This window comes from Oryctolagus cuniculus, chromosome 14, assembly GCF_964237555.1.
Source record: "Oryctolagus cuniculus chromosome 14, mOryCun1.1, whole genome shotgun sequence".
Classification (NCBI taxonomy): domain Eukaryota; kingdom Metazoa; phylum Chordata; class Mammalia; order Lagomorpha; family Leporidae; genus Oryctolagus; species Oryctolagus cuniculus.
Genome location: NC_091445.1, coordinates 22,846,166 through 22,873,886, shown reverse-complemented (window position 1 = coordinate 22,873,886; position 27,721 = coordinate 22,846,166). Strand labels below are relative to the sequence as shown.

General features: G+C 39.0%; 1 long non-coding RNA gene across 4 annotated transcripts in view; it reads left to right on the top strand.

Annotated features, from left to right (window-relative positions):
• Positions 1-21,703, top strand: part of LOC127492774 (uncharacterized) — a 182,790-nt gene extending 161,087 nt beyond the window's left edge. For all 4 annotated transcript variants that reach the window (XR_007922530.2, XR_007922531.2, XR_007922529.2 and 1 more), the window contains one exon: positions 20,562-21,703. This is a non-coding gene — a long non-coding RNA (uncharacterized lncRNA). The remainder of the gene's footprint in view (positions 1-20,561) is intronic.
• Positions 21,704-27,721: the final 6,018 nt, after the last annotated feature.

Sequence of the window (27,721 nt, the reverse complement as noted above, 5' to 3'; positions counted from 1 at the left end):
AGATACTGGGCTGCATCTGGGAGATTGTGGAAGATTTGTCAGGCAGAAGGGGTGGGGACCTCCACCTGGCAGGTTATCAGGTAGAAGGAGGCAGGGCAGAATGTGAATTCTGGGCTGCCCCTGAAACATTATCAGGATGACTTTGAGATTCAGATGCATATGCTGGACATAGATGTCTTCTCTTTAGGCCTGTTACACACACATAAGCTCATATCTGACTTCCTACCTAACAGTACTATATTGGGAAATGTGCTGATTCTTTTAAAAAATACTGTAACATGTTAAATTCATTGCTTTTAATCCATAGAGAATATTTTTCTTCCTCACTATGCAATCAAGCAATTGCTGTTTTATTGACAGGTAATACCTAACATGTCAAACACCAAATTCATTATTTTCAGCCAGCCTATTCCTTGTTTCCCAAATACTCCAAATTTCTCAAATAATATACTCTTTCTCTTTCAGATAACTTGATGGATAATGGTCTTCTGTGGAGATTTTAAAATGAGAAATTTCATATATTTATAAAATGTAACTTATATAGTATAGAGACGTAAGAAAATCCCCATTGTTTCCACTGAACATTAGTTAATGATATCTGGTCTCTAAATGGACATAAGAATCTGTCTCTTTAAGTAGCAGTATGTATACATGAGATTGCCAATTCTACCAAGTGGTGACTGAAAACAAGTAGTTTAACAATATTGGTTTTCTGTTCTCTCAGTTGTAAAATCAAGTGTTGAAGCATATCTCAGAGTTCTTTTTAGCTTTGAAACTGCCATCATTAGTCCAGTGGGTGGTGGGATGTCTATGAGGTTCATTCATTCTATAGCGGAGCAATCATACATAACCAATAAAGGACATGTTGCACCCCCTCAACCCCCCACCCCCATTTCTTCCCTTTTGTTGAGTGCCTAACCAGACCTTTCTCAACTCCTTGCAATGCAAATGGAAAGCAGATAAGTTGCACAAGGCAGCTATGAAACAGATAAGAGGAAAGTTCCCTGAGGCTTCAAACAGCCCCTAACCTTCCACCAGCTGCCTTCTACCCCACCACACACACACCTCCTCACCCCCCAACCTAGTGGCAAATTCCCTACTTAACTGGATAAAAAACAGTCCATCACCTGTCTGGCCTCTGTCTCCTTTTTCCATCTCTCCTTTTCTGGGGGTACAAAAGGCCGGAACCCCAAGCTATTCTATACCTAATAATCAATATTTTGATTTCTAGTAATGATACTGTCCACAAATGCTGGTTTATCTTACAAGATTTTTTGCCACCTTGCATCTAAATTTTATATTGCTAAATTGAGAAAATAGCAACTTTAATCATAGTACTCTGAGATCCACTTACACTATTTATTATATAAATGCTGAGAATTATAATTAGCATTTCTCTTCAATAGCATTTGAATTTTCTCTGAATTCAGTCTCCTTTCTACTAGTGTGGAATAGGAGAACCATTTTATTCTCTGAAAATAGAATGCATTTAGAAATGGGGAGAGAAACTGTTCTCCTCTGGCAAGATCCCCCGGGCTAAGATCCCAGCTTCATTTGTCTCCATTGTTTAGTGCTAATTTGGTTCAGCTTTGTTTGCTGCCAGTACAGTGTCATTTGAAATCCAGAAAACACAAAAAGAAATTACACCCTAGTAATTCAATGTATTTGGCACTTGGGAAATTCTAGACTCCTGGAAGCTTGATAAACTATTTCTATTTATGATATAACTAGTGGAAAAATAGCATTTTAATATAAAAATATTGAGTATATTTCTGTGACATCTCCCATGTAATGCTAAATGCTATGCGTACCTAACTCAAATTCATAGCTATCCTTTTTTTAGTCTTCTCATGTGGAATTCTGAAAAATAAGGAAAATCTGCCAAATCTATGCTTACACAGAAGAAATGATTCTATTTTTATAAGTAGCTATTGAAATTGAAATATATAAGCACATAATTATTTTGGCATGGATTCTACAATAGATTTCCATGGAAAACATATAAAAGGATATACTATTAGTAAAATTATCTTCTGCACATAATTGATGTATAAAAAAAAAGTTATTATAGTGGTGTTTCCACTAATGAGCTGTTTGGTTTACTACCAGATAAGAATAAGATTCTGTTTGGGGCTTTTATTTCAGTTGCATGCAATTTCTTTCAGTGTTGGATTCATTTTTAAAAAGTTTCTTGAAGAATAAACATTTTTTGAAGAAACTCTACCATTTAGATACATTTTTTCTGATACTATATTTGTTCATGATAATGTGATATTAGTACAAAGAGAATACATTTGATGTAGTTCATAGATATAATTTTAAATATATATATTATATATATACATATTCCCTCTCTCTCTTTTTCTCTATTTCTTCTTTCTTTCTTTCTTTTTATTTTTTTTAATTTAACTTTTTTTTTTTTTTGACAGGCAGAGTGGACAGTGAGAGAGAAAGACAGAGAGAAAGGTCTTCCTTTGCCGTTGGTTCACCCTCCAATGGCCGCCGTGGCTGACACGCTGCGGCCGGCTCACCACACTGATCCGATGGCAGGAGCCAGGTACTTATCCTGGTCTCCCATAGGGTGCAGGGCCCAAGGACTTGGGCCATCCTCCACTGCACTCCCTGGCCACAGCAGAGAGCTGACCTGGAAGAGGGGCACCCGGGACAGAATCCAGCGCCCCGACTGGGACTAGAACCTGGTGTGCCGGCGCCACAAGGCGGAGGATTAGCCTAGTGAGCCACGGCGCAGGTCTTTCTTTCTTTCTTTCTTTCTTTCTTTCTTTCTTTCTTTCTTTCTTTCTTTCTTTCTTTCTTTCTTTCTTTCTTTCTTTCTTTCCTTCCTTCCTTCCTTCCTTCCTTCCTTCCTTCCTTCCCTCTTTCTTTCTTTCTTTCTTTCTTTCTTTCTTTCTTTCTTTCTTTCTTTCTTTCTTTCTTTCTTTCTTTCTTTCTTTCTTTCCAGCTGTCTTTCTTTCCAGCTGTCTTTCTTTCCAGCTGTCTTTCTTTCCAGCTGTCTTTCTTTCCAGCTGTCTTTCTTAATAATGTATTTTTAATTAACATTTTGAAGAGACAGCAATCCCATATGGGTACCAATTCCTGTCCCATCTGCTTCGCTTCTGGGCACCAATTCCTGTTCTGTCTACTTCACTTCTGGTAGAGCTCCCTGTAATGCTCTGGGAAAGCAGCCAAAAATGGCCCAAGTGCTTGGGACCCTTTCTTCACACATGGGAGACCTGGATGAAGCTATTGACTTCTGGCTCCTGGCTGCAGCCTGGCCCAGTTCTGGCCATTGCCGGGAGTAAACCAGCAAATGGAACATCCTCTGTCTGTCTGTCTCTCTCTCTCTCTCTGTCTCTCTCTCTCTCTCTTTCTGTAACTCTGACTTCCCAATGATAAAGAAGTAGATCTTTTTTTTTTTTTTTTAAATAGCATATCCAAGCTATGGAAGATATGAAGATACAAAAGGGAATTCTCATTTTGATCTATTAATTGAACATTATTAGGTACAAAGACATCATGCTTTGTTAGAACAAAGAAATTTTTAAAATATACATCTTTTAGGAAGTCAGATATGAGCTTATGTGTGTGCGACAAAGGCTTAAAGAGTTAACATCTAGGTCCAGCATATGCATCTCAAAGCCACCCCTATAACCTTCCAGTAAAATTATCCAGGTGGGAGTCCTGCCCCTTCCTCTTCTGCCTGATAACCTTCCAGGGTGCAGCCCAGTATCTGCACTTCAAACATCCTCTGGATCTTCCAGGGGGTCCTGCCCATCCTGCCTCTCACTTGGGTCATGCAAGCCAGGCTTCCTCCTGTCTGATAACTTCAGGGGGAAAACTCAGATAAGAATTTTTCATATTTACATCCAAAAAGTCCTTTGTTCCAGGAGAAGCAGAGGCAGGAAGGCAAGACCCATCCCCTTAAAAACCCCTGGCCTCATCCGGGCTGCACGCTCAGGCCTCTGCCTCTCTGCTGAGTCGCCCAGGTGTACTCTCTCCACTCAACCATGTAACCTCACCCTCCCCCAGTCTGAGCGACTGGACACTCTCTCAGGTTCTGTCTGGAGAGGTGCCCATCTGTTCTTCTGTTCTTATGGATGTCCCTTCCCTAATAAACCTTGCTATTTTGCTTTCCACTAATCTGTCTCACGCCTGAATGCTTTCTTGTGCGAAGACAAGGACCCTGCCATTCTCCGGGAACACATCCACATCTTAATTTGATGTTTTACATGATTTTACTGAAATGGAAAAACAATGGAGGTGAAGATATACTAGTATCCTTGAGGACAGCTGAGGAAGAGATATAGCCCCGACAGGAGAAATACACAACTTACAGTGGCCCACCCAGATAGAAGTCAATGATAAAATCCATGTATGAAACATGTTTGGTAATTAATAAGAAAATCAGACACAATCACAAAGAAAATGAGTTAAGAGATCTTACACTGAGATGTTCAAGTTCATCTGGGAGACAAGAAAGAGGATTTTGAATGGAATCAGAGCTGGTGTGCTCACCACACTTCTACAGAGTACCTCAAAGCACTGGTTCTCAATGTGTGTTTTGGACTAGAAGCATTGGCATCACATGGGAATTTGTTAGAAACACAGTTATATAATGCAGCCCAGAATCATTAAATGAGAATTTTACCCACTCCCCAGAAAATTAGTAAACACTCTGACATTTGAGGAGCACTACCTTAGTCTGTGGCTGATGAACTGACATCAGAACTTGTAATGTATCTTTCCATACCAGCAACGATTCATAGAGAAGTGTAGTCAGTTCCTATTTCAAAAATTCTTTGTTATAGACAAAGTCCATTTTAATGAAAGCAGTAAGAATTATAAACCCAAAAATATTTTAAAAAAATTTTAGTTAAGGCATACAAATTTCCTGTATGTCATATATACAGATTTAGGAACATACTGATACATCCCACCCTACCCTTCTTCCCACCTATGCTCCCATCCTTCTTCCTCTTTCCTCTCCTATTCCCATTCTTAATTTTTTCAAAGATCTATTTTCAGTTTACTTTATACTCATAAGGTTAACTCTACACTAAGTAAAGAGTTCAACAAATATTATGAAGAAAAAAACATTGTCCCTCAACAGTGGAGACAAGGGCTGTAAATTATCATCAAATCTCAAAATGTAAATTTCACTCTTATATATTATATTTTAGGTACTCTATTAGTTACCACAGATCTGGGAAAGCATATGGTATCTGTCTTTTGGGGACTGGCTTATTTCACTTGATACATTGGTTTCCAGTAGCACCATTTTGTTACAAGATGAGATTTCTTTTTTATGGCTGAGTAGTATTCTACAGTGTTTATATGCCATAATGTCTTTATCTACTCATCAGTTGATGGATATCTGGGTTGATTACATATCTTAGCTATTGTGAATTGAACTGCAATGGACATGGGATACAGTTTCCACTTTCATATGCTGATTTCATTTTTTTGGTAAATTCCCAGGAGTGGGATTACTGGGACACACGGTATATCTATGTTCAGCTGTCCAAGGTATCTCTATACTATCTTCCACAATGGCTGCACCAGTTTACATTCCACCAATAGTGGATTAGGATACCTTTTTCCCCACATCCTCACCAGCATTTATTGTGCTATAGAAATATATATCATAAACCTAATACGTTTTTATTCAGTCTTTTTTAAAAATATTTTATTTATTTATTTGAGAGGTAGAGTTACAGACAGTGAGAAGCAGAGACAGAGAGAGAGGTCCTCCTTCCGCTGGTTCACTCCCCAGATGACCGCATCGGCTGGAGCTGCGCCTATCCGAAGCCAGGAGCCAGGAGCTTCCTTGGGGTCTCCAACACGGGTGCAGGGGCCCAAGCACTTGGGCCATCTTTTACTGCTTTCCCAGGTTTATTCAGTCTTAGTAAAAAATAAAGAATATGTCACATTTTTTATTTGCAAAAATACCATTGCTTTTTAAATGTTTTTATTTATTTGAGGGAGAGTGAGTGACCTCTCACCCACTGGTTCAGTCTGCATCTGTTCACAGCAGCCAGTTTGGGAGGGGTAAGCTGGGAGCTCATTCAGGATTTTCCATATGTGTAGTAGGTACCCGACCTCTTGAATAATCACCACTGCATCTGAGGGTGTGCATTAGCAAGAAGCAAGAAGCAAGAAGCAGGAGCTGGAGCCAAGGATCTAACCCAGTAATTTTGATGCAGGAAGCAGACACCTGAAACTGGCATCCAACTGCTAAGCCAAATGCCCACCCCTCAAAATAGAATCTTACTTAGATGAGGCACTAGACCTAGATGTTGTAACACAAAGCCTTTATTGTCCTCACAATTTATAAGAATTAATCCTGGGCCAGTTATAGGCAGCAGGATGGAGGGCATTAAAGGAAAGGGAAAAGCCTTTTTTATTTCAATATACTGTTCTGAAGTTATACACACCACTTTCAAATACATTTTATGGCTAGAATTTAATAATATGGCAACATCATGCTATAAAAGAGGCTGCCAGATACAGTCTTTATTTTGAGTAGCCATATGTCTAGCTAATGTTAGGGAGTTATTACCATAAAAAAGGAAGAATAGATTTTAGCCTAAATTTAGCAAAGAATATTAGGTGAGTGAATCCAAATCTCAGTGAGCAGATGACGAAATTATTGTCTAAATAAGCTTATTGCCTTGTAACTCCATTAGAAAATGGGAATCAGCACTGGACCCTGAAATAGTAGCTGTTTTTCCTGCCTTCTCATAGATTAAATTCAGTACTGAGTAAATTCAAGTGACAGATTTAGAATTGAGATATTAAAATGTTTTCCATAGTAGTTGATGATCAATACAAATGTGAAATTTGGTATTTGTGAAATACAAATTTGTATTTGTATGTTCTGGAAAAATTTTTGAAAACTTTGAGACTAAGCATTTCTAATACCATGATATAATATACTTTCCTAAACTTTTTCAAAATAAATAAATACAAGCTAGGTTAATATGCTGATGGAGATGCCAGCATCTCATGAGTGTTGCTTCATGTCCTGGCTGCTCCACTTCAGATCCAGTTCCCTGCTAAAATGCCTGAGAAAGCATTGTTCAGTGGCACAAGTGCTTGGGTCTCAGCAACCCTTGTGGGAGACCCAGGTGGAGTTCCAAGCTCCTGGATTTGGCCCGGCCCAATCCTGGTCATTGAAGCCATTTGTGGAGTGAAACTGCAGATTAAAGATCTCTCTCTCTCCCTCTCTCTCTCTCTGCCTTCCTCCACCATGTGTTTCTTCTACCTTTCTATCACTTTCTTTCTATCACTCTGCCTTTCAAATGAATCATATATGTTTTCCAAAAACAAAGAAAAATAGAAATTCTTATTTATATAAAATCGGCACCTTCTAAATGAAGTATGCTAAAAAAAGTAAGCTCAAATATTTTCTAGGGGCTGGCACTGTAGTATATCAGATTTAGCAGCTGTCTGCAGTGCCACCATCCCATATGAGTACCAGTTCAAGTCCCAGCTGCTCCACTTCTGATATAGCTCTCTGCTAATGACCTGGGAAAGCAGTGGAAGATGGCCCAGGTCCTTGGACTCTTGCATCTACAGGGGAGACCTGGAACAAGCTCTAGGCCCTTGGTTTTGGCCTGGCCCAGCACTAGCAGTTGTGGTCATTTAGGGAGTGAACCAGTAGATGAAAGATACTCATCTCTCTCTCTCCCTCTGTCTCTCTTTCTTCCTCCCTTCCTCCCTCCCTCTCTGTATCACTTAAACTCTGCCTCTCAAATAAATATATAAATCATAAAAAATAATTTCTGAAAACCTCACTTAAATATACCATATTAAAATATTATTTTATTAATTACACTTCATGGTCTTATATGCTCCCTTTGCTCCCATCTCTCTCTGTCTCTCTCTCACACACATATTTATTCCTTCAGATTACTATTTAAGAACTCAGTTTTGGGCAATGGGATGAACATTAATGCTCTAGAGAATTTCTGTTCCAGCTAGAATAGAACCTACAGAAAACCTCCATTTCTTGCCATTTTCAAGCATAATTTTTCAGGAACAATGATCTTAGAAAAGATTTTTTCTGGCTTGTTATTGTCTTCTTTGGAGCAGAGAAAAATCTAATCAAAGATGGGCTTGCAGCTGTCTGGAGTGTGTTGAATCATCAAACATTTTTCCCAAAGTGCACATTTCACAAATTTGTCATGAGGTTTATAATTCCCATTTTTTGTCAGTGAATTCTTTGTTTATTTTTTAAGCTCATTTCTTAGGTTAAAGATTATGTTTTTAATATATCACTGCCAAGAATATGTTAAATGCAAAATGTATTGTTATTAATAGAAAATAATCTCTTAAACACAAGTAGTATATCAAATAATATATCAATTCTATTAAAGGAAGGCTAGGTATTGACAAACAGCAATAGAATTCAGAAGGGTCCGAGTATGGTACATAATCCAAAGAAGGAAATACTTTATGGGATGGCACATGTATACCTTACGCCAACATTGAATGGTGATGTTGCTCTCACAAAAGTGAAGGAAACACATGGAGCTTAATGAAAAGCCTTGTTTTGTCTACAGTTTTGTCTGAGAAATTTCCAGGGAAAAGTGGGTAAACTCTTGCTCCTATTATGCAAAATATAACAGTAGTTTAATTTTTCTGCACATCTTTGTGATCCCACCTCTAACCCATGGGTCATGGATTCTTTTGCTTGTTTGTTTAGGTTGTCATTTTAATTTTTAATTAGTTTTTAACAGATTCAGTGTGATTTGTAGACTGAATTCTAGGAACATAATGATATTCCCTTTTCCCCTTCTCTCTGTCTCCCACCCTGTTTCCTTCTTTTCTTTACTTTTTACTGAGTTTTTGAGATAACAGAATTTAAATTTACATTACAGTAAAAAAGGCTTAATACTTCCCTGGGAAAGAAGTTTAACGAATAAAAAGCAAAAAGATTCTAGTTTGGAAGGAACATAGGTAACAGTGATAAACAATAATTGAGTGGGAGGGAGGGGTTCCAAGATGGCAGCATAGCAAAAGGGCGGTCTGATCTAGGCTAAGTGAAATCAATAGAAAAGAAGTGGAGAAAGCACAGTCTCAGGGTAAAGCTGCAGGGGAAACTGCAGTGGGAAGTCCTGTTAGAGCAGTAGAAATGGCCCAGACTTGTGTGGAAGGTGCAAAAGTGCCCACCCTGGCAAATCAAGTGAGATCGAAGGTCAAGGACTCACACCACTATTGATATAGCTGGAGGGAGAGCCTTGTGGACTCCACCGTTTTTGAGTCCAGCCTGGATCCTCGGGGCAGTGCGGCAACTGCTCACCCAGGGGATGATTTGGGGGGAAAGCAATGCATCTCTCTCTCCCCTTCTCCCTCTTCATCAGCAACCTGTGGCCAACTGTGGAAGGGCTGCTGCCATTTTTGGAGCATAAGCAAGTAGCAGCTGCTCCAGCTCTTGTGCGCACATCCAGCAACTCTCAGGGACACTCCACCTAGTCAACAGGGGCAACAACACCAGTTCAAAAGCAACGAGCGGGGACGGTCTCCACTACAGCAGCTGCATCCACCAGCAACTGGGCAACTGGTGGGGAGGGAGAGCCATTCCTGTGGACTCTCCTATGTCTCAAACACAATTGTGAAGCCAGCAGGCTTGTGGCCCATGAGTATTGTGCATGCCTGTGGCCCAGAGATTTTACCAGAGAGAAAAACCCATGTTCCCCACTGTCGCTCCCCGTCTTCGTGGAGGAACGACACAGGACCCTGCGCTGTTCTTTTGTCTGCTCGGCCCTCCCCGGGTTTGCTGCTGGTTTTTCCCGGGTTGGCTACCGACCCTTCCACCTCCGTGGAAGGGCGGTTCCCCCTGCCACATTCCCCACTTCCGCGGGGGAGCGGCACATTGCCGGCCGGCTCTCTCGGGGGCTGCACAGGTGTTCCTCTTAGATGTTCCCCTTAGATGTTCCTGGTGCATGCCGTCTCTCTCCTCCTTTATAGTCCTCCTCCACCAATCCCAACTCGGCTGCCCACACGCCGAGTACGCTGCTCTCCTCCAATCAGGAGCAGGATCAGCTCCTGGAGGTCATCACTCAAGTTGGCAAGAGGCAGCTGCGTAGAAGCTGTTTTCTCCTCTCCCAGCGCCATATTGTGGGAGAGCAGATGCATAGAATAAGTCTTAATTCCAGTAACTCAGTCCAGTCCGGGTTGCTCCCCACACCCACTGATTTTGAGCCTGGCTGAGAGGATTGGGCTCAATCCAGTGGGGTGGAACACACACAAACAGCAGCTCTGGGAACACCTCAGTCTTCCTGCTCTCGCAGCACTGGACGGGCTAGCGGGTGGAGTAGTCCCTCTTGCACTCCTTGACTGAGAGCTCCCTGGGTGCTGACACTGAGAAAATATTGTGACTGTGTGAGAGGAGGCAGAGCGTAACTGGGGTTTCTGAGCAATCACTGAGTGCTGGTGTATACTCCCAGAGCTCCTTGATTGCATAGAGCAGCTCACAGCAGAGGGAGCCATGTTCACAGAGATGACTGTGAAGATCACGTGTGTGGTTCGTACAGTTGTGTGGATGAGTGTTGAACACACTGGGGACTGACAACTGGGCAATCCTCAGCTTGGAGGAGAGAAGATGAGGGGTTGATCACACCAACAGAGGTGACTATCCCTCTCCATCCTGTTAACCAGAGGAGAGCTACAACACCCAACTTGAGTGTTATCCTGGACACTTACCCCACCCTAGAGCACTCTCCAGAGCTCCCTGGACACACCCACCACATGCTTCTTAGTAATCACTGTTAGTACAGACATTCCAGTAAGCCACAGAAGCATATCTCAAAGATAAAAGCCGGCAGAGGAAAAAAATTTAATTCTACAAGAAAAAGGAAAACACCATGAACCCCTCCCCCCCAAAAGATCACAACATTTCTTTTCTTTCTTTCTTTCTTCCTTTCTTGCTTTCTTTCTTTCTTTCTTTTTTTTTTTTTTTTTTGACAGGCAGAGTGGACAGCGAGAGAGAGAGACAGAGAGAAAGGTCTTCCTTTGCCGTTGGTTCACCCTCCAATGTCCGCCGCGGCCAGCACGCTGCAGCCGGTGCACCGTGCTGATCCAATGGCAGGAGCCAGGTACTTCTCCTGGTCTCCCATGGGGTGCAGGGCCCAAGTACTTGGGCCATCCTCCACTGCACTCCCTGGCCACAGCAGAGAGCTGGCCTGGAAGAGGGGCAACCGGGACAGAATCCAGCGCCCTGATCAGGACTAGAACCTGGTGTGCCAGCGCCGCAAGGTGGAAAATTAGCCTAGTGAGCCGCAGCGCTGGCCAAGAACACAACATTTCAATATCAGAATATAAAGATGAAGAAATTGAGGAAATGCCAGAAATGAAAATCAAAAAACTGATTATATGATTATTCAAACACAATCAGAAGGAAATCCACAAACCAAAGATAACCGTACCTGTTATGAATGAAAATTTTCCCATGAAATTGAGATTTTAAAGAGAAATCAAAATGAAATATTAGAAATGAAGAATTCAATAGATCAAATTAAAAATGCAATGAAAAGCCTTAACCACAGAGTTGATGAGGCAGAAGAAAGAATATCTGAGCTAAAAGACAAATCTCTGGAAATTTTACAATCAGAGCAAAAACAACAAGAAGAAATTAGAAAACATAAAAACAGAGTTGGAGATATATGATATAGTATCAACTAACCCAACATATGACTCTTAGGAGCACTTGAAGGTGTTGAAAGAGAGAAGTGACTAGAAGGCCTACTTAGCAAAATAATTATAGAAAACTTCCCTAATTTGGAGAAAGAAAGGAATGACCAAGTACAGGAAACACTAAAACTCCTAACAGACATGACCAGAACAGATGGTCACCATGACACATTGTAGTCAAACTTTCCACAGTAATGCATAAAGAAAAATTCTAAAATATGCTTGAGAGAAATTTCAGATTACTTTCAGAGGATCTCCAATAGATGCATAGCTGACTTCTCATCTGAAACCCTACAGGCTAGAAGACAATGGTAAGATCTAGTTCAAGTTTTAAGAGAAAAAAAAAAAACACCTTTCAATCCAGAATATTTTACTCTGCAAAGCACTCACTTATGAATGAAGGTGAAATAAAGACCTTTTATAACAAACAGAAATTGAAAGAATTCGTCACCACTCATCCAGGCTTACAAAAGATGTTAAAAGATGTGTGACGCATGGAAACACAGAAAGAAAGCAATCATCATGAAAGAATGTGAAGGCACAAAATCCCCTAGAGAAAGTAAAAAGAAATACAAAGTATATGATAGGATAGGATAGGAATATTCACAGAAAAATGGTAAGGTCATATAGTTACTTATCAATAGTTACCTTGAACATAAATGGCCTCAACTTTCCAGTTAAAACGGATAGACTGGCAGAATGGATTAAAAAACAAGACCCATCTATTTGCTGCCTACAAGAAACACATCTCACCAACAAAGATACACATAGGCTGAAAGTGAAAGCATAGAAAAAGTTATTCCATGCTAATGGAAAGAAAAAAAGGGCAGGTATAGCCATTCTAATATCAGAAAAAAATAGACTTTTAAACAAAAACTGTTAAAAGAGACAGAGAAGGGCACTATATAATGAATAAGGAATCAATACAACAGGAAGATGTGACTATAATAAATGTATACACACTCAATTACAGGCCACATGGATATTTAAATAAAACTGTTAATAGAACTAAATGGAGACTTAGACTCCAATACAGTAGTAACATAGACTTCAACACCCCACTTTCATCACTGGATAGATCAACCAGACAGAAATCAACAAAGAAACAACAGAGCTAATTGACACTATGGACCAAATCGACCTAATTGATATCAACAGATTTTCACCACACAGTTGCAGAATATACATTTTTAGCAGAGTACAGAGCTTTCTCTAGGATAGGCCATAAACTAGGCCATAAAGCAAATCTCAGCAAATTAAAAAAAAATCAAAATCATACCATGCACTTTCTCTGATCACAATGGACTGAAGCTTGAAATCAACAACTGAAGAATCTCTAGATCATATGCAAACTCATGGAGACTGAACAACATGCTCCTAAATGAACAGTAGCTCATAGAAGAAATCAAAGGAGAAATAAAAAAATTCTAGAAATGAATGAAAATAACAATATGTCATATCAAAACTTATAGAATATGGTGAAAGCAGTGTTAAGAGGGAAGTTTACAGCAATTGGTGCCTACATCAACAAACTGGAAAGTCACCAAATAAATGAGCTGTCAATGCATCTCAAGGACCTAGGAGAAAACAGCAAACCAAACCCCAAATTATTAGGAGGAAAGAAATAATTAAAATTAGAGGAGGAATAAACAAAATTGACACTGAAAAAATACAAAATATCAATTAAATGAACACTTATTTTTTTGAAATTTACTCACCATTAGTCTATCTAACCAAAAAAGAAAAAAAAGATGGAGAAGACCCAGATCAATAAAATCATAGATGAAAAAGGAAATGTAGCAACAGATACCACAGAAATAAAAAGAATCATCAGGAATTACTACAAAGAGCTGAATGCCAAAAAATTGGGAAACCTAGAAGAAATGGATAAATTCCTGGACACATGCAATCTACCAAAGTTATGTCATGAAGACAGAGCACCTGAACTGACCAATAATCCAGATGATGTTGAATCAGTAATGAAGACCCTGCCAATAAAGAAAAGCCCAGGGCCTGAAAGCTTCACAGCTGAATTCTACCAAACATTTAAAGAAGAACTAGTTCCAATTCTTCTCAAAATACTCAAAGCAATGTAAAGGGAAGGTATCCTCCCAAACTCCTTCCACAAAACCAGCATTACCTTAATTCCTAAACCAGAAAAAGAAGCACAGAAAAAGAGAATTATAGACCAATATGTTCTATGATGAACATAGCCACAACAATCCTCAAGAAAAGACTGGTCTATCAAATCCAACAAGACATCAGAAAGATCATCTAGGAAAAAAAAAAAAAAAACTTGAAGTAGAGGCCATCAAAGCCAAAATTAACAAATGGGATTACATCAAGCTAAGAAGTGTTTGCACTGAAAAAGAAACACTCAGCAAAGTAAAGAAGCAACTGGCAGAATGGGAGAAAATACTTGCAAAGTATGCAAGTGATAGAGGATTAATATTCAGAATCTGTAAAGAGCTCAAGAAACTCAACAACAATGAAACAAATAACCTAGTTAAGAAATGGACAAAGGACCTGAACAGATATTTTTCTAGAGAGGAAATCCAAATGGCCAACAGACACTTGTGAAAATGCTCAGGATGGCTAGCTGTCATTGAAATAAAAACCACAATGAAGTTTCATCTCAATCCTGTTAGAATGGTGCTCATACAGAAATCAACATACATCAAATGCTGGCACGGATATGGGGTGAAGGGTACCCTAATCCACTCTTGATAGGAATATAAAGTGGTACAGCCATTGCAAAAGACAGTATGAAGATACTTCAGAAAGCTGACTATAGGCCTACCACATGACCCAGCCATCTCACTCCTGGGAATGTATCCAAAGGAAATGTAATCAGCATATGAAAGAGTGATGTGTAGCCCATGTTCATTTACGTTCAATTTACAATAGCTAAGATACGGAATCAACCCAGATGTCCATCAACTGAAGACTGTATAAAGAAATTATGGCCTTTGGGTCAGTGCCGCAGCTCAATAGGCTAATCCTCCACCTGTGGCGCCAGCACACCAGGTACTAGTCCCGGTTGGGGCACCGGATTCTGTCCTGGTTGTCCCTCTTCCAGGCAGCTCTCTGCTATGGCCTGGGAGTGCAGTGGAGGATGGCCCGAGTGCTTGGGCCCTGCACCCCAAGGGAGACCAGGAGAAGCACCTGGCTCCTGGCTTTGGATCAGCATGGTGCACCAGCCGTGGCGGCCATTGGAGGGTGAACCAACAGCAAAGGAAGACCTTTCTCTCTGTCTCTCTCTCTCACTATCCACTCTGCCTGTCAAAAAAAAAAAGAAAGAAATTATGGTCTTTATACACTATGGAATACTACACAGCAGTAAAAATAAAAGAGAAGTCCTGTCATTTTCAATATAAAATGGATGCAGCTGGAAACCATTATACCTAATAAATAAGCTAGTCACAAAAAGAGAAATACTATATGATCTCTCTGATCTATGGTAACTAACAGAATACCTATAATGTAATCTGTAGGAGTGAAACTGACACCATGAGATGAGATGATTTTGAACAGCTCTTGACATGGATTGTTGTGGAACAATTTATTCCTTGTTCATTTGTTTATTTTCATACCATTTGGGGAACTCTTTACTTAGTGTAGGGTTAATCTTGTGGGTATAAAATTAACTGAAAACTTACCTCTGTGAAAAATAAGAATGGGAAAGGGAGAAGAAGGTGGAAGAAGGGTTGGAGTATGAGTGGGAGGAAGGGGTGGAGGAAGAATCACCATGTTTACCAAATTTGTATTTATTAAATGCATGAAGTTTGTATTCCTTAAATAAAATTTTCAAAAAAAGAAAGGCAAAGGGATTCTGAGAAATGAAACAGAAAGGCATCAGCACATTTTTCATAGTGATTTTCAGAGAAAAGTATATGGGGAACTCCTTATAGAAAACTGGTTCAAGGGAGAGGACATTTGTTTCATTCTGTGGTGATGGTATAATTTATGTCTCAGAATTTGAGAACACTTGAACACATATTTCTGTAATAGTTATTCCTCAAAGTGTATTTAAAATACAATTTTATGTATATATAAAATTCTCACAAGAGTAACTATGTATATATATGCATACTTTTGAAATGTCATATACATAACCTAGCTCAGAGATTGCTAATCTTTTATCCAATTTAAATTTACCCCATAAAACTCAACCTGAAAATCCTGCTTTCAAAATCAGATATAAATGTGAATTTTTAAAAAATCAATAATTGAGTAGAAGAAATGACCATTTCACCTCATAGAGTGTATTTTATTTTATTGCTTTTAAAGATTTATTATTTATTTGAAAGTCAGAGTTACACAGAGAGAGAAGGAGAGGCAGAGAGAGAGAGAGAGAGAGAGGTCTCCCATCTGCTGGTTCACTCCCCAATTGGCCCCAATGATTAGCGCTGAACCGATCTGAAGCCAGGAGCCAGAAGCTTCTTCCGAGTCTCCCACACAGGTGCAGGGGCTGAAGGACTTGGCCATCTTCCACTGCTTTCCCAGGCCATAGCAGAGAGCTGGATTGGAAGTGGAGCAGCTGGATCACAAACTGGTGCCCATATTGGATGCCGGCACTACAGGTGGCGACTTAACCTGCTGTGCCACAGAGCCGGCCCCATAGAGTATATTTTAAAGTAATCACAGATGATTAAAACTACAGTAGTATACAATTCTTAACCATTGATCTGACAATATTGATACATACAAACCTTTCTCTTTTTTGTGGTGTGTGTATATGTGTGTTTAAAATTTAGCTCCCACATATAAGGAGAACATGTGATATTTGTCTTTCTGACTTCAGCACCCCACTGGCATCAATATATAAATTATTCTCATCAACAGATGGAATATTTTCTAGTATAGACCAGATACTAGTTCACAAATCAAGTCTAAGCAAATTTTAAAAGGTTGAAATTAGTACCTGTACTATTTCATAGTGGATAAAGCTGCCACCTGCAGTGCTGGCATCCCATTGAGCATTGGTTCTAGTCCCGGCTGCTCCACTTCCTATCCAGCCTGCTAATGTGTCTGGGAAAGCAGCAGAAGATGGTCCAGGAGTTTAGGCCCTGCCACCCATGTGGGAGAACCGGAAGAAGCTCCTGGCTCCTTGCTTTGGATCAGCCTAGCTCCCACAATTGCAGCCTTTTGGGGAGTAAACTGTGCATAGAAGATCTATCTGTCTGTCTCTCTCTCTCTCTCTCTAACTCTCTCTCTCTCTCTCTGTAACTCTTACTTTCAAACAAATTAATAGATCTTTAAAAAGGTTGAAATCACAGTATGTATCTTCTCAGACTATAAAGGAATAAAAGTGGAAATCAATAACAAGAACAATAGAAAACTCATAAAAACTTGGAAATTAAACAACATGCTACTTAATGATCAATAGGTCATTGAAGAAATTAGAAATGAAATTAAAAACTTTCATGAAATAAATGAAAATGAATACAAAACACATCAAAGCCTGTGGGAAATAATAAAAGCAGTATTAAGAGGGAAGTTTATAGCATGAAGTGCTTACATTAAAAAAAGAGAAATGTCTTCAAAGAAGACCTAATGATGCATCTTAAAGACTTAGAAAAACAAGAACAAACCAAACTCAAAATCAATAGTAGGTGAGAAATAATAAGGATTGGAGCAGAAATGAATGCAATTGAAACTAAAAAAAAATCAATGAAACAAAAAGTTGTTTTTTTGAGAAGATAAACAGATAAACCTCCAGCCAAACTAACAAAGAAAAAAAAAGAGCCAAGAGTCAAATAAATAAAAATTGGATATGAAAAAGGAGACATTATAACTGACACTGGTGAAACACAAATGATAATAAGAAACTACTATAAAGAACTATGTACTGATAAACTGGAAAATCTCAAAGGAATGGATAAATTCATGGACTCATGTAACCTACCAAGATTAAATCAAGAAGATATAGACAACCCAAGCAGATTCACAAAAAGCAATGAGATTGAAGCACTAATCAAAAGTCTTCCATCAAGGAAAAGTCCAGGCCCTGATCGCTTTACTACTGAATTTACTTTATTTACTACTGAATTCTACAAAGCATTCCAAGAGGAAATAACTCCAATATTCTTCATAGTATCCCAAAATATTTTACAGGATGGAATTCGACCAAACTCTTTTTATGAGGTCAGCATTACTTTGATACCAAAAGAAAATAAATACACGACATGGATCATGGATTCCAACTCATGCAACGAATACAGTTTTTAAAACTGTGGTTTTGGATGGATGTTTAAGGTAGTACTAGATTTCCTTGGATTTATAAGGGAAAAAATAGAAAATACATGTTTATTTCATTTCAGTATTATATTGAAATGAAAAAAATATTTGAATGACTTTTTGTCCGATAAGTTAAAAGACTGGATTTGATAGTTCTCAAAATCTTATGACTTATCTATCACCAGTATAATTCTAGGACTTGGGAAATTCATTTTATTTATTGAAACTGTTTCCTTATTTTATAAAATGAAGTCTCAGCATGTAATCTTAGAGAATGACATGAGTAAGTAACATTAATATGAAGTTTCAGTTTTCTCAGTAACATGTAAGTTTTCTTCAAAATCTTTCATAATGCAAAAATATTATTTTCACAGGATATTGCATTAGGGACATTTAAGACCATTTAAAGAAAATATATGTAACTAGGAAAAAAATGATGTCTTTTGTAGGACCACACAACTCTATAAAAGGAATACATTTAGAGCTATATGGGACAAAATTCAAATCCTAAAATTTTCACTTTTGCTCTTGCAAGGTAATGAAGTCAAATATAACAGAACCATTTGTTCAGGATGGGCTCTGGAATCCAAAGACTTGTCATCAGATCCAGGTTGCGTTCTTATAAATTCTTTGGCCATGAGAATATTTATTTAGTTCTTGGTTAACTTTTAATCTGGTATAAAATGTGCATTATGAGAATGGAATGATTTACTGTATATACCGTGCTTAATGGGGTGCTTATTTGCTACTATCTCTGCTTTATTTCTCAATGCTAAACTATTAGCACACTATTCCAAAAGAAGAACAGATATTTGTCATTCAAAAGAAATATTGAGCCCTACTATAGATTCTCAGACAAATCAGTTAAGATTCTTTTTTATAGATGGTGTTTCTGAAGTGATTTCAAAAGTATAAAACCTATATTAGAGAACCCATTGTGCTGGTATTTGGGGACAAGAGATAATAGATTGAGTTTTATTAGGGAATACGTCTTAAAATGCAGTTTTTAGTTTTCAGATATGAAAAGACCAGGTCACTGAAACTCTGGGCCTAAAAAAAACTGAAATATATTCTCAGTGTCACTTGAGGGAGTGAAAATGTCACGAACCTGGTAACAGACTGGACCAAGGAGAGAGCTGTCCAGGAGAAACCCTGCATGGCAAAGGATCGCCAGGACCCCTCAGTGTCAGTAGTGGTGATGTTCAGTTTAACATTACATTATGACCTGTCCTCTATTATCTAATGCCTTTTTTAAGGGAGATTTGTTTATTTGTTTTGAAAGGTGGAGTTACAGAGAGGCAGAGAGAGAGAGAGAGGTCTTCTATCTGCTGGTTCACTCCCCAAATCACTGCAATGACCAGAGCCAGGCTGATCCAAAGCCAGGAGCCTGGAGCTTCTTCCAGGTCTCCCAAGCAGGTGCAGGTTCCCAAGGACTTGGGCTGTCTTATACTGCTTTCCCAGGTCACAACAGACAACTGGAAAGGAAATGGAGCAGCTGAGACTCGAACTAGCTTTACCTGCTACCCCACAGCACCAGCCCCTATCTAACATCTTTACCATGTGGGAAAAGACTGCTAGACACAACAGACTTGTTAGTTGATGGTTGAGGACAAAAAGACAGACTATGCCATCAAATCCCATGTCCTTCATTCTATTCTTAAGAGGGTAATGGAAGTACACATAAGCATGCTGTGAGGGTGAAGTTGCCATTACCCCAACAGTTGAGCTTTGAACCAGAGGAAACAATACAGAACAAGAATTGGTAGATAGCGTTAGAAATATAAACCTTCCTACCACTCTCCTCAGTCAGCACGTTCAAACTGAAACCTAGAGAAATATCCAGGGGATTTGAAGACTTGGGTATTTTAATTTATGAATAAAGAATAATTTTAACTATGTACCTGAAGGACATATAAGTTCTTATGGGAAAAATGCAAAAATCTCTAACAAGTGTAATGTCTTCAGTGAAACAAACTACTTCTAATACCATATTTTAATAACATCTGAAGTGGGTGTTGTGATGCAGTGGGCTAAGCCACCATTGGAGATGCCTGAATCTCAGAGCAGAGTGCCTGGGATAGGGGATGGCGTTTCACCTGTACTTCAGCTGCAGCTGCCTGCCATTGTGCACCCTGGGAAGCGTCAGGTGATGACTCAAGAATCTGAATGCCTGCCATCCACGTAGGAGACCCTGACGGAGTTCTGGCTCTTGGCTTCTACCTGGCCCACCCCTGGCTTTGTGGGTACTTGGGAAGTGAACCAGTGGATACAAGATATTGTGGACTCCCTTTCTCTCTCTCTCTCTTTGTATCTCTCCCCTCTCTTCTTCTCTACCTTTCAAATATTCAAATAAATAAACCAGTAAAAGAAAAAGGAAATAGAAAAACATATATTCTTTGAGATAAAGCTCCATGAAAGCTAGTGTTCTGTTTTATTTACTACTGTGACCATGGTACTAGAACATTGCCTATACAAAGTAGATACTCAACAAATATCTGTAAATAAGTGAGTGAATGAATTCTTTATAATCTTCACAAGTAAACGATTTGTAGTTTGTTAGAATATTTTTGATAATGTAATAGAAATTTATATTGTAGTGCTTAACTGCTTTTTTTTTTTTTTTTTGACAGGCAGAGTGGATAGTGAGAAAGAGAGACAGAGAGAAAGGTCTTTCTTTTTGCCGTTGGTTCACACTGCAATGGCTGCCACGTCCGGCGTATCGCGCTGATCCGAAGCCAGGAGCCAGGTGCTTCTCCAGGTCTCTCATGGGGGTGCAAGGCCCAAGGACCAGGGCCATCCTCCACTGCACTCCCAGGTCACAGCAGAGAGCTGGCCTGGAAGAGGGGCAACCGAGACAGAATCCGACACCGCGACTGGAGCTAGAACTCGGTGTGCCGGCGCCACAGGCAGAGTATTAGCCTATTGAGCCACGGCGCCGGCCAACTGCTTTCAAATATTGAATTTTGCAAATACTTTTCAATATATGTCAGCCTATATTTAGGATGTGCAGATTTATCTCTTCGCAAATGTCATTACCTTTAAATCTATGTGTAATTAAATCACACTAAAATTGAGAGTATAATTGTTAAAGAATATGAGCAAGAATGTATACAAGTGATTCCTAAGTGAAGAATATTTTGTGAAGGAAATAATTCAATTTCACTTTTTTGTGTTTGCCTGAACATTTGAATGTTATTATAGGCTCCACAATGAGTATTTGCACTGTTCCTTTTTCTCCTGGGAGACATGTTTCTTCCATAGTTGACTGAGCAGAAATTTAAAAGCTTTATCAGAAAGCAACTACAAAAAATGAATTCTTTTTGGGAAACGAGGCTGCATTTCCTCTTTGAAGCCCAGCCAGGTTTAGTTAATGCTAAGGAGATGGGACAATGCTTCTGCTGCTCACACATACAGCATTTGCCACAAGCTAGGAACTCAGCCTGGCATTTCCAGTTCTATTGCTGTCAGCTGAGAGGTACAGACCCAAGGGAAAGCGGATGGCAGAGTAGCTATTGCTGTCTCTTCCTTGGGCCAGAATTTTGAAGAACAACCAGGAAGAAGTTTTCTTTTCCATTTATATGCACACTCATAATGGGGTTCAAGGAAATGAAGTGCACAAATGCAAATTAAGATTTTGTTTTTAATGTGAAGTTGCTTGATATCAGTTTCTTCTCTTCCGACAGATGGATTCTCTTTGGCAGATGATTATGAAACTGTGCCTTTCATGCCTGTCTACATGAAATGTATTCTATAAACACGTTGAAGCATTGTGTTCTTCTGAGTCTGCAGTGTTTGAGGCTGTATTGGCATCGCGATGACTAGAACTATAGGATTCAAAGTGTCTGTGAGTGGAACCTGGGGAATGACTTGTGTGATTGCTTCGGTTCTGCCATGGGCCTTGATAGATAATAAGGTGGTTCCCTTGAAATTTGACACAGAGCATTTTCATGCCCAAGGAAAAGAAATGAACTCACAGATAATAGGGGGAAATCCCAAGCAACTTCAAATGTGTGTTTTAACAGATATTGGAAAATGAATGCATTTGGAAAGTAATGTTCAGAAAATTTAAGATTCATGACAAAAGCTCACAGGGATTCTTCTGCCTCTCAAGTTTTAATTATCAGGGTCACACTTCCTCTTGACTTAATAGCTTTTCAATGATTACCTTAATACTTTGAATACAAAGAGATTTCACCCCTAAAATTTCTGTGATTAAGATAAGAGCTAACTCAGTTGTACTTTCACAACCCAAGCTTTAGCAGAAAATTACCATGGGCACATGCACACAGATCTGTATTTCAAGATAGAAAATCAGATTGCTTCAACTGATCCAGAGGTAATTCATGTGAGCTAACCAGAAAATTGGCCCACAAGCCTCTGGTATTCTTGACTTCTATTACTACGTAATTACATCCTCTTTAATAGTAAAGCTAGAAGAACAGGATTAGTAATTAATTTATTCAATAAATATGCACTAGGCTATGCATATTGAAGATTGCTCCAAGTGAAAGAAATATAACAAAAAATCAGGCAAATAATTTTCCATATTTTATAGTACTTGTGTTCAATTCATGGTGGGAGTAGGTACATATATTGTATAAGCACTTAAAGAAATGTTTAAAAATATAATAAGGTAGTTTTGAGAATGTAATGATACCTTGGACTGGGAATTCTTATGATACTGCACTTAAGTGAGTAATAGTTGAACATAAACCATTTCTGGATTGTGTGAAGATAATTCCACGAAGAATGGAGAGGAAACACTATATTGTGAGACTTCTGGGGCACCAATGGTCTATTGCTCTGAAAGAATGCAGAATACGGTGGTTTGCAGAGGTATTTTATTTTGCTCCTGACTTTGTGGATGAGGAACACTGTAAGGGCTCTGTTGTGTGCACATCTGTCCTCTGTGTGCTATAAGTGGAAGTGACTCAACTACAGCTGGAGGGGGAATTACTCGCAAATCTGATGGACTGAAACTGGTTAATAACCAGGAGCCTAGCTAGGGGTCTTGGTTTGTGGCCTCAATTCTTTCCAATGTGTTCTCCTTAGTGCATGACAGCTGGCATCCAGCAGTGAATGTTCCAAGAGATGGGAACTGAAAGTTTCCATTCTTGATCCTTTAGTTCTGCCATACTCAATGTAGTCAGAATCCACAGATTCAAAGAAAATCCAGTGAGAGACGTGTAAAAAATGTATGATCACATTCAATCTGTCACAGTCAATCATATGGCCAAAATTTATTTACATCATTCCCGCACAAAAAATACTCTCTTCCGAGAGTCCAGAGGTTTCTTTGCAAACTGGTGTCACTTTCAAGCTCAGAATAGAGGACTTAAAAGTCAAAGTCAGGTTTAGGAGTTGAGGAAACTTTTCTTATAAAATAGAAGGTTGATATTGACTTCTGGCTACGAGCTTAGCCAGGCTAGTCCTCTCTGTTAGGCTGCTCTGGCTTACTTACAAGATGGTGGCTGACTTCCAAAAGTGAATGGTTCATAAAACATGGAAGTGGAACCACCAGTCTCTAAAGGCCTGGAGTTAGAAAAAGACATAGCAGAACTTCAGTATGTTCTATTAGTGAAGACGTTTATGGAGACTACTCACTTGATGGGAGGAGTATCAGTGAATTTGTGTTCAGTTTGCACATCAAGACGTTTATGGAGACTACCTGATGGGAGCAGTATCAGTGAATTTGTGGCTCAGTTTGCACATCAAGTATATTCACAGGAAGATGAATACCTGGGAAGTACACCATACAGTGGTTTGTGTACTTCAAATTTAAAATCAAATCCTTTTAAGAGTTCCAAATGTGGGCCAGCACTGTGGCACAGTGGATTAAAGCCCTGGCCTGAAGCGCCGGCATCCCACGTGGGCGCCGGTTTTAGTCCCGGCTGCTCCTCTTCTGATCCAGCTCTCTGCTGTGGCCTGGGAAAGCAGTAGAAGATGGCCCAAGTCCTTGGGCCCCTGCACCTGTGTGGGAGACCTGGAAGAAGCTCCTGACTCCTGGCTTCGGATCATTGCAGCTCTGGCCATGCAGCCATCTGGGGAGTGAACCAGCAGAAGGAAGACCTCTCTCTCTCTGTTTCTGCCTCTCTCTGTAACTCTGACTTTCAAATAAATAAAATAAATCTTTTAAAAAAAGAAAAATAATAAGTATTCCAAATGTAGGTAGTATTCTAAATGGTATACTTGAAGACAACTTCAGCAGATATCTATAGACATAAAGTTACTTTAGAGCTAACTCATTTCAGGGGGTCAGTCAAGCAAATAGACAGTACAAACACAGAAGAGGAAATGCGCTGAATCAACATTGTGAAGAGCAAGAGAGAGAACAAGGCTTCAGTACTGGGGTTGTCATCGTAGCACAGGGACTTAAACCACCACCTGCAATGCCAGCATCTCATGTGTGCACCAGTCTGAGTCCTGGCTGCTCCACCTCCTGTACAGCTCCTTGCTACTGTGCCCAGGAAAGCAGTGGAAAATGGCCTAAGTACTTGGGCCCCTGCCACTCACATGCAAGACCCAGATGAAACGTCTGTCTCCCGGCCCAGCCCTGGCTCTTTGTGACCATTTGGGGAGTGAACCAACAGACGGAGTGTCTCTCTCTCTCTTCGTGTGTGTGTGTGTGTGTGTGTGTGTGTCTCCCTCCTCTCTGTAACTCTGCCTTTTAAATTAAATAAATAAATTTTCTTTAAAAAGAGTTCAGTACTTAGATGAAAGCAGAAATTAGAGGCATCCAACTTAAGAATTCACTGGGAGGTGAGTAAGGAGTAGACCACAGATTGAGCTAAAAATTCATTTAGTGGCCAGGTTTAAGTGCAACACATTGGGAAGGAACAACAAAGGAGAACAGAAATCATGGAAATCTAGTTCATTTTCCTGAGCAAGGCTGTACCACCAGCTTCCTAATACTACCTACTCATTCTACCATGAATGATTACTTAAGCCTCTTTGAAAAAGTGGGCAGAAAGAAACAATGCATGGTTTTCTTCCCATGAACATTAAAAGCAGAATAATTGTGTATTATTTGGAGTGGAACACTTATTCGAATAGTTGATGGAAAAGATAGATTACCAAACTCTAAAATATTTACAAGTACTTTGGGGATCCAATGGGGTAACTGATTTGTTACTTTGAAGGGTATGCTTTATAGTTTTTATGGCATCTCACTCCCTCACAGTCCTTTTCATGCACTTAGAAATATAAGATTGGGAAGAAGAAACTCAAGCACTAATCACAGTGAATAGCACAATCTATTTTTGAAAATGGCCATGGCCAGGATGATTATAATTGCCTCTCCTTTGCAAGTGCAAAGAAGGATCAGCATGGCTCTAAGTCCTACTCGTCCTTCAAGACAACCGCTTTTCTTTCCATTTGAAATTTTTCCGTGATGTTTTAAGCTGAGTTACAGCATCGTCTGTGCTCCAATAATCACCGTGTGTTCACTATTATGCTTTCTGAAGCATAACTAAGAATTATGCTTGCTTCCCTCAATATTATAAATTACTAGTAGAGTAACTCTGTCATAGGTATGCTCTATTCAGCATGGCTGTACTAGATAAAAATGGCTGTTGTTTAGATTTAAATATAAGATATTTAAAATTAAATAAAATTAATTTCTTCAATTGCACCAGCCACATCTTTGGTGCATGATAGCCATGTGTGGATTGTAGCATATGGTTTGGCAGGCATAGCTAAAGAACATATCCATTATCACAATAATTTTATTAGTGCCTCTCAAGATTTTTAAAAATTTTTTTAAGTAAAGGAAAATATCTGTGACTCAACATTATTACAGTAACTTTATTTCTGGTAGAAAATGGGGAAAATAGATATAACACATATATAATTGTGAAAATATCTATAAATATATGTGAAGTATTGAGCTTCAGTTTTCTTGGCATGGCATTGTAAAGAAATGTAAAGAAATATAAACAAAATATAGTCAATATAAATTAACTCACAAAATGTATATTAAAACTTGGAGTGCTAAATAAAGTGTTCCATTCACAGAAATGGTTAATGACTATATGCAGCTGTAAATTCTATTAGAGTCAAAGGTTTTTGGATAGTCTGGCTTAGTTAGTCTCTATGATAAACTCTTGAACTCTTTCATTGGCAATACTATAGATCCATTCATGGTCCACACTATGGGAAATAAGTGGGTAAAAAATAATCTAAGAATCAATAGAGTAATCTTCATACAGAAATCAACAAACAACAAATGCTGAAGAGGATATGGAGAAAAGGACACCCTTACCCACTGTTGGTGGGAATGTAAACCGGTAAAATCACTGTGGAAAACAGTATGGAGATACCTCAAAAATCTGAATATAGACCTACCATATGACCCAGCCATCCCACTCCTGGAAATTTACCCAAGGCAAATGAAATCATTAAACAAAAGAGCTATTTGCACCTCCATGTTTATTGCAGCTCAATTCACAATAGCTAAAACATGGAAGCAATTTAAATACCCATCAACCAAATACTGGATAAAGAAATTGTGGGATATGTACACTATGGAATACTACACAGTAATAAAAAAGGATGAAATGCAATCATTTGCAACAAAATGGAGCAAGCTGGAAAAACCACATAACTTAGTGAAATAACCCAGTCCCAAAGAGACAAATACCATATATTCTCCCTGATTTGGCAGAATTAATAGCACTCCTAAAATGAAAGCTGTAGAGGTGAAATTGACACTTTTAGAATCAATGACTGAATAGTCCTTGACCTGACTGTTGAGGGACAGTTTACCATTGTGACTTTTTATTTTGTATATCCTTTTTGTTTTCTTTCTTTCTTTCTTTTTTTCTCTTCTTCATACAGCACGTTGAACTCTTTATGTAACATAGAGTTAATCGTATATATATTAAGTCAATTGGAAAAAGATACCAGTAAAAAAACAGAGGGAAGAAGAGAGGGAGGAGATAGTGTATAACTGTAAAGCAGTATAATTCTGCATACAGTCCTACAGACTTACTTTTTAGGGTACAACCTAAAAACTCGTCATGGCTCTCTAAACACATAAAAACCAGTAGTATAAATGACAACTGTTAAAATGATCATATTAAACGTTAAAGTCAACATAAAGATAGGTTTAAGTATAAAATTGATCATATAAATAACATCAAATGCCTGGTAATAATAATATAATTAAAAAGGAAGGGAAGTCCAAAATAGGAAGCAGCCTACACAGCAGACTCCTAGAATGACACTCACTGTAAATAACACTCTGACCTCAGAATCAACCCTTAAGGCTTCTTGCTCTGGTTGAAAGACCTGCAAGAGCATTTCAGGTATGGAAAGCCAAGACTCTATGGCAAAAAATATCCAAGTGGAGGATCCCTGTGAGACCTCAGTGGAAAGAAAGGGTCAGCAAAGAATGATGTACTCTTCTCTGAAGGGAGGAGAGAACATCCACTTTGCTTATGGCCGTGTCCAAATACCGATGGAGTCTATGGTCACAAAAGGTTTCCATAGCCTTGGCAACCCATGGCAAGAGCCTCAGGTGATCACTGACATCATAAATAAGAGTGTTATTAAATGAACAACGGAAGTCACTGTGCACTTACTCCTCATGTAGGACCTCCATCCTTAATGAGTTGTTCTATGAGAATCAACTGCAAAACTTGTTCTTCTTCTTCTGTATACAAAATCAAACTAAAAATGAATGATAATGAAGAAGGAGATGGGAGAGAGAGAGGGAGGTTAGATGGAAGTTGGGGTTGGAGGGCGGGTATGGAGGAAAGAACCACTATATTCCTAAAGTTGTATATATGAA